Raw genomic sequence first — 11,053 nt, 5'->3', positions numbered from 1 at the left:
GCCTGGCTCCCCCTGATTCATCTCAGATAGTTCCTAAATGGCAGGGAAAGCCACAAGGTTTCCAGGTGTCAGACTACCAACATTCTCTGAGCCCCGACCCTGTAGAATTACTGAGCGCTTGTACTGTGTCATCTTATATTCACCTCCCAACAGTTCTGTGAAATAGGTACCAGGCCCATCTTATAGATGAATGAGTGGCAGTGCAACAAATACAAAATAATTGGCTCCAAGTGGCAGAATTTTTAAATGGCATAGCCTAGCTTCATATCTTTGAGATCTTTTATCTTAAAACCACCTTTCTCTACATCTCAGGTGTTGAAATATTGAAACACTGTCCAGCAGGCAGATGCTTGAAATTCTGTGCCCAAAGAAAAATGACTTACTGCCAGGCTACAGCCTGGACCTTCTAGTCATGACCATCTTAGGAAGGTTTGAGTCCATTTTATAATTGAATCTGATGCCACAGACACAAAATAAAAGACCCCAAACTATAAAAATAAGGTCACTAGATGTAGTGTGTCTGGGATAACTATCTCCCAGAAATGCTTCCTAGAAGTAACCTGTGCTAAAGTGAGATTTGGAATTTACTTAACTGATGAGATAAAGGTCCACAGCCCCCGACCGGGTAATTGGAAAACAGCCAACCTAAAATGGAATCATGATAAATCACCTGTAAACATCATAAGATTGATTACTGCTTCTGAGATTGGGTTCAAACAAGGAAGCATTTGAAGAGACCCACTGGCTTTTGTCACCAAGTGAAACACAGGACTTAGGGTTGGCAATGGCAGCAGAGCTCCAAAGGGAAAGAGAATCCGGAAACAGGAGGCAGTCCTGTTGAGCCCTGTTGAGCCTCTCTGTCCCCAACTCATTTCAGGCTGGAGGGTCAAGTCCCACGTTGACTTTATTAAAGGACAGGCAGGGTTTCCTGCAGGCGTTGAGATGATTCAAGTTTAAGTGGATTTTGAGATCCACATCGAGCCTAGACTCCAGCCCAGAGCTTCTTAAATTTTAATGTGCACTGAGAATAGTACCCTGAGGATGTGCTCAAATACAGATTCTGACTCAGAAGATCTGGGTGGGGGCCCATGACTCTGCATTTCTAATAAGATCCCTGGCGATACCAGGGCTGCTGGTCTTTAGAGCACACGTGAGTCCTTTTTAGAAGAAGTTTTTACTAGCTGTTTTCTCAGCACTCCCCACAGAGAAGGTCACTGTGGCCAGCTGGCGTGAAAGTGGTTTCTGCCTGGCAGCTATTTTTATGCAGCTGTAGTGGCCTATTATTCTACAAAGCTTTTCAGCAGACAAAAGCAATTCATGACCCATCACAGCTTAAGTAAAACAGCGCTTATGGCCATCCAGCTTCTTTGCCAAATAAACCACTTATCCTAATTCTTGAGAAGATTTTCCCTCCTGAGAAGACACTAGGTTTGGCCTAGACAGCAATTCTCTGGCTCCACATAAATTAATAAACAGGCTTTATGAATCAGTGTTTTGTGCCTTTGGGTAGCAGATTACCTGATGACCCCGGATGAACTGATAAAATTAAGTTTCTGAAACTGAAGCAGAGGAACAACCTAGACCTGCTGTGAACTTCACCAAGTACCTGGGAAGACCAGCTGGACAGCCAGTCCCTGCAGACTCTACGCTGGAACCTCTCCTGCAGGTGGGGCCAGAGCAGGAGCAAGGGTAGGATTTTTTGAAAACAATCAACCACTACCAACAACCACCCACAAACAAACAAGCAGACAAAATTTCTTACTGAGGAACCAAATACTAAATCACCACCCCTCGCCACCCACTCACTCTCTCACAAGACATGAAACAAACAGATCACAGGGTGTGCATTTGGGAATCTAATTTTGCAGTCTCACGAAAGGTCAGCTTGAGTGGGTCACCAGCTTTGACGTGCTCTCTCTTCTCTACCTCTCTGAGTTTGATCAGAGAAGTAGATTCCGGGCAAAGACACTCATCCTTGGGACTGGAGGGTCAGTGCCGACACAGGGCAGGCGAGAGTGTTGATCCTTGCCTGGGAATGGTCTATCAAGTCTCTCTTTCTGCCCAGGGTAGCCCTGACCTGAGGCGTCCCTGTCCCACTCAGTCCCTCCCCTGGAGACTGAGCCTCGGGTGAGGATGGCACTGACTTATGCAGCCCCTGATTTCTCCATTGAGGCTTTGTCTCTCTGTCCTAAGCCTGCAGACGCCGCTCCAGCCTGTCTGGATAGCTGAGTAGTTAACTCCTGGAAGGCCAGCCCTTGCCCTGACCCATTTCTCTCTGGCCACTTAGCACAGTCAGTGAGCTGGGTCATGCGTGACCCTAAACCAGCATCCTGAAGCAGAGGCACCTATCTGGTGTTTGTCTGCCTGGCATCAGCTCCCTCTGCCAGAGTGACTGCATTACCTCGTCCTGTTTCTAGGCCTGAGCCTGCTTGGGGCCGTCTGTTAAGACCCTACTCCCTGTCTGAGGGCTACCTTTGATTTTCCACATGTGCTCAGAATAAGGACACTGAGTCTGTGAATTAATGGGCCTTTATGGGTTCGTAGTCCCATTCTTCTCACTTTTCCCGAGGATATTTTCCAAATGCTGACGGGTCTACAGTGCAAGGTGCTGTGTTGAGCCCTGGCAATAAAGAGCTGCCTCAGAAGACTTCTCTTGGGTTCTCTCTAGTGACTTATCTGTCTTCCAGAAGCCTGCCCTTCCACTTCTGCGCCATCAGAAACCTTTGAAACATTAAGATAAGCATCCTTGTTTCATGTTTAGACATCACTTTAAACAGACAAATGGCCAGCACAGAGTGTCCATAGGAGTGTTCCACTGTTATCTATTTCCAAGAATTTTTGTAAAAACCAGCGAGGCAACAGATGAGCAAATGCCATGAATTATCTGAGAGAAGGTACGTGATGAATTAAAGGTCAGTACCCACATGCTCCCATCTGTATCTCTACAACGGGATTCCTTCAGCTCGCTGTACAAATACCAATTTGTATTCTTATTCTCTCTCTCTATCTCTCCGCCAGATCTTTATTCTGAGCGCCTGCCGGACACCTCCTCCTGGATGATTCATTCAAGTCCAACCAGTCCCACAGAGAACCCAACCTCGCCCTCCCCAAAGCTGCTACTCCTGCCTCCCATTTTCCCTGCTCCATGATTCTGTGCTTTACAGAATCAGGGGATCGTCCTGACACTCCTGGGCACTCTCCCCATAGCCACCTGGTAGGTGCTCAATAAATGTTTATTGGCTGGAGATACTTAGGGAGCAATTTGTTCCTGGGCTCAGATGAAACCAGCTCATTTAATGAATAACTTCTCCTTTCAGTTAGAGAGAACCACAAAGTTATATGCTGCTGGTGACTAGCATCTAACAGATTCCAGCATCTCCATTTTTATGGATGTGTGAGGTCAGACAATTAAGTTCGCGAACTCATCCTAGAAAAAGTGCTACACACCTCATTGCTGAATATCACTATGGTCACCTTCGAAGTCCTCCCCTTGGGAAGCTATGCACTGACGCCAGCGCCTAGTCCACCCTTCAAAGCAATTTTGGAATTTTTTTTTCTGGAATGATCATCAGAGCTGTCATCATATTACCCTTGATGTTCTCAATGTCATCCAAATGTCTTCCTTTCAATATTTCCTTTATCTTCAGGTAAAGAAAGAAGTCATTGGGGGCCAGATCAGGTGAGTAAGGAGGGTGTTCCAACACAGTTATTTGTTTACTGGTGAAAAACTCCCTCACAGACAGTGCCATGTGAGCTGGTGCTTTGTCGTGATGCAAAAGCTATGAATTGTTGGCGAAAAGTTCAGGTCGTTAACTTTTTCATGCAGCCTTTTCAACACTTCCCAATAGTAAACTTGGTTAATTGATTGTTCAGTTGGTACAAATTCATAATGAATAATCCCTCTAACCCTCTACCCATTAGAATAATCCCTCTAATGTTGCTAACCATTGTTGCATACCAAAAATGGTTAGCAACACTATTGCAACAAGTTCGCGAACTTAATTGTCAGACTTCATATGTATGTATGCATGTGTTTAATCAGAGTACACTCTTGAGAGGATTTCAAGTTTCTACAAAGAAGGAAAAGAGACATTGAAACATCCTGTCCTTCTGGATGAAGAGTGAGAACTTCACCATGGTCGGGCTCCCCGTGACTTGGCCTGTATTAAGGGACAGTTTCTTAGCACTGAGCTAAGCTCTGAGGAGGAGACTGAGGCATACACGACAAAACTATGTTTCTTGAAGAGTGTGATGTGTATATAAGTGCATAGACATGGTCAAGAAGGAGACACATCACACTAACAGGTAATAATATAGGAAGCTGAGTTTGGGGGATATATGGGAACTCTGTACTATCTTCACAATGTATCTACACATCTAAAGCTATTCTTAAAATGTTTATTTAAAAAGAAAAGAATATTAGGAAAAAACCTGACATAAAAATTGAGTTGTTAAAAGTTCTGGAGTTGCATAATAAATGTAAATGCTGAAACTTAAGGCAAAAGGTGTTTGCTGGGCAGTCATTAAACAAGGGCTTCTGGGAGTTTGGAGGAGGGAAGACTGTGATCAGGAAGATCTAGGGGGCTCCTGGAAAAAACAAGACCTGGGGAGTCTTGAAGGTATAATCTGGGCAGGGTGTGAGCACTTACCACCGACACGGAGTATTCAAAAGAGCTCATAGACGCAAAGAAGACAGCTTTGGACCCAAATGAATCTAGGTTGGAATCTCAATTTAAACTCTCTAAGGTCTTAGAGATATTTATCTCTAAGTATCTTCAGCTCTCTAAATCTCAATGATCTCTAATCTGTAAAATGGGAATAACAATATTCACGGCATAGGTTTAAATGAGATAATACATGTAAAGTGTTTAGTATGGTGTGGTCACCTTAGAAGGGCTCAAAACATGTTAGTTGTTGCTGGTGCTGCTGTCAAAACTTCAGGTCAGAATGACTCCGAAACTAATTACACCCCTGGTTTGTTCTCCCCAAGTCTCTTACTCTCAGCCCCTATTCAGACCAGATGGTATTTGCCCTCCTCTCCTGACTTTCTAGCCTGACTTCCAGCACCCTTCTCCCTCTCAGCACCCTCCATTCAACCCCCTGGGTCTCTCTACCATGGTGATCAAGCACCCTTGCCACGGATCCTTTCCCTCTTTCCAGATAGGTTCTTATTCTTTTTGTCTGTCCCCATCATTGATAATGGCTTCCTGACCCCTTTTCCTACACTTGTCCTCATACCTGTCAGTCCCTCTGGGTTTTGTTAAAACCAGCACTCCTAATGCCATGTTTATGTGCCCCATCACAGCTATATCTTAAGATTCATCTCCAACTGGATTTCAAAATTAGTAAGAAAGGGACGATCTTGTCCTCTAACACTTCAACGTGAATGTGTAGTTTTCCTACTATAAACAACAAAATCAAAAGGGAGAGTTAAGCATTTTCTGAGAAATATAGTATCTGTAGTACCCTATAGAATGGTGCCATCTGGATTTTTGGAAAGGGATGCAAAATATGCATGGCCTAGGGGTAAAATCACAAGGGAGGTTTTGAGATTATCAGTGTAGTAAGGAAAGACCCCTTCCTCTGTGTGACATAGTCCTTTACTATTAGCAGAAAGAGATGGACTTGGACATCTGGTGTTTAGAAGGTTAGCCATTGGCCAGAAGACTGATAAAATTAATCAAAAGGTTTGTATCTCTCTTCCAGGCACACCCTTACTTTCCTGTGTTTTCCCACGGCTTTAGATCTATCAGAGCAGTAAAGAGCAAGATTAGTAGAGGCCATAAATTTAGAGCCCGGGTCATTTAGCTGAAAAGTCCTCTGTCATAGTGTGTATGAACTCTCATTCATTGCCGGTGGGAATGCCAAATGATAGAGCCACTCTGGAAGAGAGGTTGACAGTTTCTTACAAAGTTAAAATTGTCTTACCATAAACCCAGCAATCATACTAGGTACTTGCTCTATTGATTTGAAAACTTATGTCCACATAGAAATCCACATGTGAATGTTCAGAGTGGCTTTATTCATAACGTCCAAAAACTAAAGGTGACCAAGATAGTTTTCAAAAGGTGAATGTGGCGAGTTCCGAAAATTAGATTTACCTAGAGCTACGCTGTTTACCTAAAGCCACTAGAAGCAAAAACACTTGGGTACAATGATCACACCAGGACTCAGATCTTCGTTTCTAGTACCATTTTTTAATAAGAAGAAACCAGACTTTTTGGAGAAATGGCTGTGGCAGGAAATATACAAGATGAGTCTGGAGCATCTGTTACTGCCAGAAAGTAAGGAAGTGCTCAAAGAACAAAACGATGGAATATGTCTATGGCACAGGAGCTGACTGAAGGAGCTCCCAACGGCCAAAGCTGGGACAATTTGAGCAACAAAATAAATAGCATAATACTGGGTTATAGCTAAAAGTGTAAAATAAATGTCCACTAGATCCTACTGATATAAATAAATGATAGACAAAATAAATAGGTGGGAAAGAATATTCTCATGTACAGAAGAATTCTAAATAATATACAGTATGTAGATATTCCATTAAGGAGATGGAGCATAAAGCCATACTTCTAAAGTATGGGCTGTGCGTAATGACTTCCTTCCAAAATAATACAGTATGAAAAAGGGAGAAAAAAGAAAACTTTACAAATAGTACCTTGACTAGGTGATGAAAGTCAACATAAATAGTGATAAGTCATGTTGATAATACCTTTAATATAATGTGATGAAAATGGCACTTCTTTGGTTTTCCCTGCCAAACCCATAACGCTAATCTAATTGTGACGAAAACTTCAGACAAATCTCAGTTGAAGGAAATTCTACAAAATACCTGAACACTACTCAAAACCGTTAAGTTCACCAAAAACAAGAAAAATCTGAGAAACTCTTACATTCTGGAAGAGCTTACGGAGACATAATGACTACATGTAATGTGGTACCCTGAATGAAATCCTAGAACAAAAATGGAACATTAGGTAAAAACAAAAAAATCCAAATTAAGTATGGACTTTAGTTAAGATTAATGCATCAATCTTAGTTCATTAGTTGTGATAAATGTACCATAGTAATGTAAGATAACAGTGGGAAATTGGGTGTGGGGTATATGGGAACTCTGTATTATCCTTGTAATTTTTCTGTAAATGAGAAAATATCTTAAAGTAAAAAATTTGTTTTAAAACATATATATGGATGACATGGGTGAAGGGGGTCAAAAGTTACAAACTTCCAGTTATAAAATAAGTAAGTCATGGGGATGTAATGTATAACATGGTGATTACAGTTAGTAATATTGTACTGCATATTTGAAAGTTTTTAAAAAACTATACACACATATTATATATACACATATATCACGTAGTTGTAAAAAAGGAATAGAAGAAAAATACCAAAATGTTAATAGCAGATAATTTTTAAAACTTTTTCCTTTTTAATTAAATGTTCCTTAATGAATATGTATTACTTGGAACATTAAAAAATCTTTGCTTTTTTTTCTAGCCTTACTGAAGTATAGTTGACAATTAAAAATTGCATATATTTAAAGTATACAACTTGATATACATATACATTGCGAAATATTCACCACAATCAAGCTATGTCACATTACCTGTCACCTCACATAGTTACCATTTTCTTCTTGTTGTGAGAAGATCTTAAGATCTACCTCTTAGTAGCAAATTTCAAGTATACGATATAGTATTAACTATAGTCATATTGTTGTACATTAGATCTCCAGAACTTATTCATCTTGCATAAGTGAAACATACCCCTCGACCAACATCTCCCTATTTTTCCTCTCCCACAACTTTTTTTTAACATAAAAAAAAAAAGATTATTTGTTTAAAAACTAATTCTGGCTCTCTCATTACTGCTATCTCTACTTCTATTACATAATAGAAAACACATCTTTTTTTTATGCTAAACATGATACAGATAATAGATTCATGTGGATAGCTAACTCAGACTGAGTACATATAATGTGCCATACATTATGTACTTAGTGTGTCAATCAATTCTCATGAACCATTGAAGTGGGTACTAATGTAATTATCACACCCATTTTACAGCTTAGAAAACTTCGAGCGGTTAGGAACTTGCCCAACTAGTAAGGGGTAGAGTCAGAATTTGGATCCAGGTCAGTTGATTCTGGAGACCATGTTGACCTGTGCTACAATGAAACCCGCAGCCTGAGGGCTGGCTGGTGTTGGGTAATAATAGTCAAAGTTCAGCGTGATAGCAGAAGAGTAGGTTAGCAGGTCCTGAGCATCTCTGCCTGGCAGCCACACAGACCACAACCCCTTTTGGGCTTCTTGGTTCCCCCCAGAGCCCAACCACCATTCCAGCCATGAGGGTAGGATGGAGCCTTTCCTTCCTTCCTCAGCAATAAGCCCCCTCCTTCCCAGGAGAGAGAGTAAGGGGAAATGGGGCCATTGTTGACAGGGTCACTACATCGCACAACATTCACAGTTGTGAGTGGTGCTCCCTGGAACTGTGCAATGCAGAGGTCTGATGGCTGGTGACATTCCGTGAGGTGAGAGGAGCCATTTCAAGTGAGGGAGCAGAAGGGACGCCAGTCTCTGCGACCTCGGGTGGGACAAGAACCCCGGTTTCCCAGTCACTGAAACTCCTGTGCCCTCAATGTGTGTACACTAACGCCTTCCCTGTGGCAGTAGGTTGGAACCAGAGACACAGGGCAGCCCCGTACACAGAAGAGTCTTGGAGAGAGCTGAGAGAGCAGTCCCACTCAGGAACCCTCACTAGTACTGTGAGTGCCAATTTAACGATAAGGAGAGAACACAAAGCTCTGTCTTGGGACCCCACTGTTGGCATCTCAAGCCTTCATGAAATTCTTCTTTTGCATCATGCCATCTGCCTTCACTGAGGGACAATAATGAAAAGTCACACGAAACTCAATAGTGAGCTTATCATAGGAGTTGTTAAAGAAGATGGTCAACACCACATCACACAGTGTCCCTCTCAGGAGGCTCTGGGAATTTTTCTAGGGTTTCAGTACCAGAAAAGGCTGTCCTTTTCCTGATCAATTGGGTTGTTTCATTTTTTACACAATTTTGATAACTTTGTGTTACTGAAGTAAATACATATAACGTACACATACTAAAGCACACAAGCCTTAAATGTACAACTTTTGAAATGTTCATACATGCTTGCAACTGTATCACCACCCCCTGGCTTACAATGTAGAATGTTACTAGCACCCAGGAGCCTCCCTCCTGCCCCTCTCAGTCAATAACCTTCCAAAAAAAGTCACCATGATTCTAACTTCTATCATCATGGATTTGCTTTTACTGCAGAGGTACTTCTGTGAATCTTGTTCCTGATCGTGTTTCTTTCTCTGCTGTAGCCCCAGGAAATCAGAATCAATTCTGGGGCCCTATTCCAGCAACTGTGCAGAACTTTGGGGTGTGCATTTTTGAGATAGGGGCCCTACCCACCTGGTTTTATCTTATGTTCCTATCATCTTCAATAGGACCGAATAGTTCAAACAACTTACCTGGAGTCAATCCAACCTTCTGCATTGCCATTCACTAACTGTGTGACCTAAGGCAAGATGCTTTGCCTCGTTGAGTCTGTATCCTTATCTATTAGTACCTACCTCACAGGTTCTTCTGAAGATTGATAAAATAATCTACGTAAAATAATTAACCTAGTACACAGGCTTCTAGTAGTACTCAATAAATGGTAGCCAATATGAGAATTTAAAAGTTGTATTTCTTTCTGTTGCCATGTCAAAGCTTCTTTTGGAATGATGTAGGGGTAAAAACAAGTATAGAGATGAAATTCTTGGTTACTGCAGACTTTTCCCATGCACCTGTGTAGGATAGTCTTGTCCTATCAGACAAATACAGAGGAAACAGAAATGTAATCAGAGTGGTGCCTGGTAGAATGGATTTAGGACAAGGGAATTCTCCCTCTGGAGATTTGTCTGAGGCTGAAGAGACCTGCCTCACCCAAGGTCGTGCCTTCCCATGGAAAGGCTTATCCCGGCTCAAGAGCTTCCTGTTGTAGGATCAGCTGAGGCCTGTGTTACTTGCCACCTGGGCCAACCTCTCCAAAACCTGCTGTCCTCCCTCCTGGGACGTGTAGATTCTGAAGGCATCTGTAATCAACTTCCCGGAAGCACATCTTCCTCCTGGTCTGTTTCCCAGACACTCTACCTGCAACAATTGTAAGCTTTGATTATTGAATGGCCCCATCTCTGATAGTGTAACGTGTTTGTCTCTACAATGGGTATGTACCCTCCTAGTCCTCATGACAGGGCACTGTCTCCTCAGGGAAGCCCCTAGACTTGGTCATCTGTGAAAGCTCACCAACGTTAGGGTCTGGGAGAAAATAGAGAAATCCTAATATTTCCTCCACTCCTACCCAATCGAAAAACAAAATTGAATAATCCCACAAACCACTAAAGAGGAACAATCCAAATCATACTTCTCAGAAGTACTTGGCATTTAAGTTGCTTCACTCGGAAAGGCTCTTAAGTAAAAACGGAGTTTTTTGTTTCACCCCTACCGTCTCAAGTTAAACAAAAAGGAAAAACCTGCTGTTTGCTCTGGGTGAGAAAATATACAAAAATCTTCAAGGCTAATGAAGATTTTACATTTTAATAATGATGACTTTCTTAATGGAGCTCTAACTACAGGGATTTGAGCAAAAACGGACCACACACAGAGGTTGGGAATGACGCTTAACACCTGAAAACACAACATGAAGTAATGCCTGTTCTCCTGGGTAACTTACAGGTCACTGATTCAGCTGTAGATGTTTAAAAGAATGCAGGTCACTGATCCAGCTATAGAGGTTAAAAAGAATGCATCTGTAGTGCTTCAGGTGAGAGGGGCTGGGTAGTAGGAAATCTTATGGGACTCAGGGGCGACTATTCTAGATTTCTAAAGAGGGTCCTCAGAAGCCCTTGACATAGTTTATAACTATGTACACATAAAGTGTGAATGTGTCTTTAAATATATATTTTATCACTTTTCTGGGGCATCATAGTCATAATAATAGTTACTTGGCAAAATTTTCTCCAGTATATTAT

The 11,053-nt window shown here is 41.9% G+C and overlaps 1 protein-coding gene and 1 long non-coding RNA gene across 5 annotated transcripts in view; one reads left to right on the top strand and one right to left on the bottom strand.

Annotated features, from left to right (window-relative positions):
- The first annotated feature begins 883 nt into the window (after window positions 1-883).
- LOC141571096 (uncharacterized) lies at window positions 884-4,326 on the top strand. 2 transcript variants are annotated; one of them, XR_012495650.2, is made up of 4 exons: window positions 884-1,666; window positions 2,762-2,894; window positions 3,019-3,214; window positions 3,318-4,326. It is a non-coding gene; the product is annotated as an uncharacterized LOC141571096 (long non-coding RNA). The 2 variants fall into 2 exon arrangements; XR_012495649.2 differs by lacking the exon at window positions 884-1,666 and having other exon boundaries at window positions 2,398-2,894.
- Window positions 4,327-5,090: 764 nt separating this feature from the next.
- Window positions 5,091-11,053, bottom strand: part of ZDHHC19 (zDHHC palmitoyltransferase 19) — an 86,253-nt gene continuing 80,290 nt past the window's right edge. Inside the window, exon 2 of one of the 3 annotated variants that reach the window (XR_016019535.1) lies at window positions 5,091-10,175. The gene's annotated coding sequence lies outside the window, so the exon portion shown is untranslated. The remainder of the gene's footprint in view (window positions 10,176-11,053) is intronic. The other 2 variants (XR_016019536.1, XR_016019539.1) reach the window with 2 other exon arrangements.

The sequence above is a fragment of the Rhinolophus sinicus genome, chromosome 17 (assembly GCF_057876585.1).
Source record: "Rhinolophus sinicus isolate RSI-liver-muscle chromosome 17, RSI-T2T, whole genome shotgun sequence".
In the NCBI taxonomy this organism is placed as follows: domain Eukaryota; kingdom Metazoa; phylum Chordata; class Mammalia; order Chiroptera; family Rhinolophidae; genus Rhinolophus; species Rhinolophus sinicus.
This window is presented reverse-complemented; position numbering and strand designations above follow the sequence as displayed.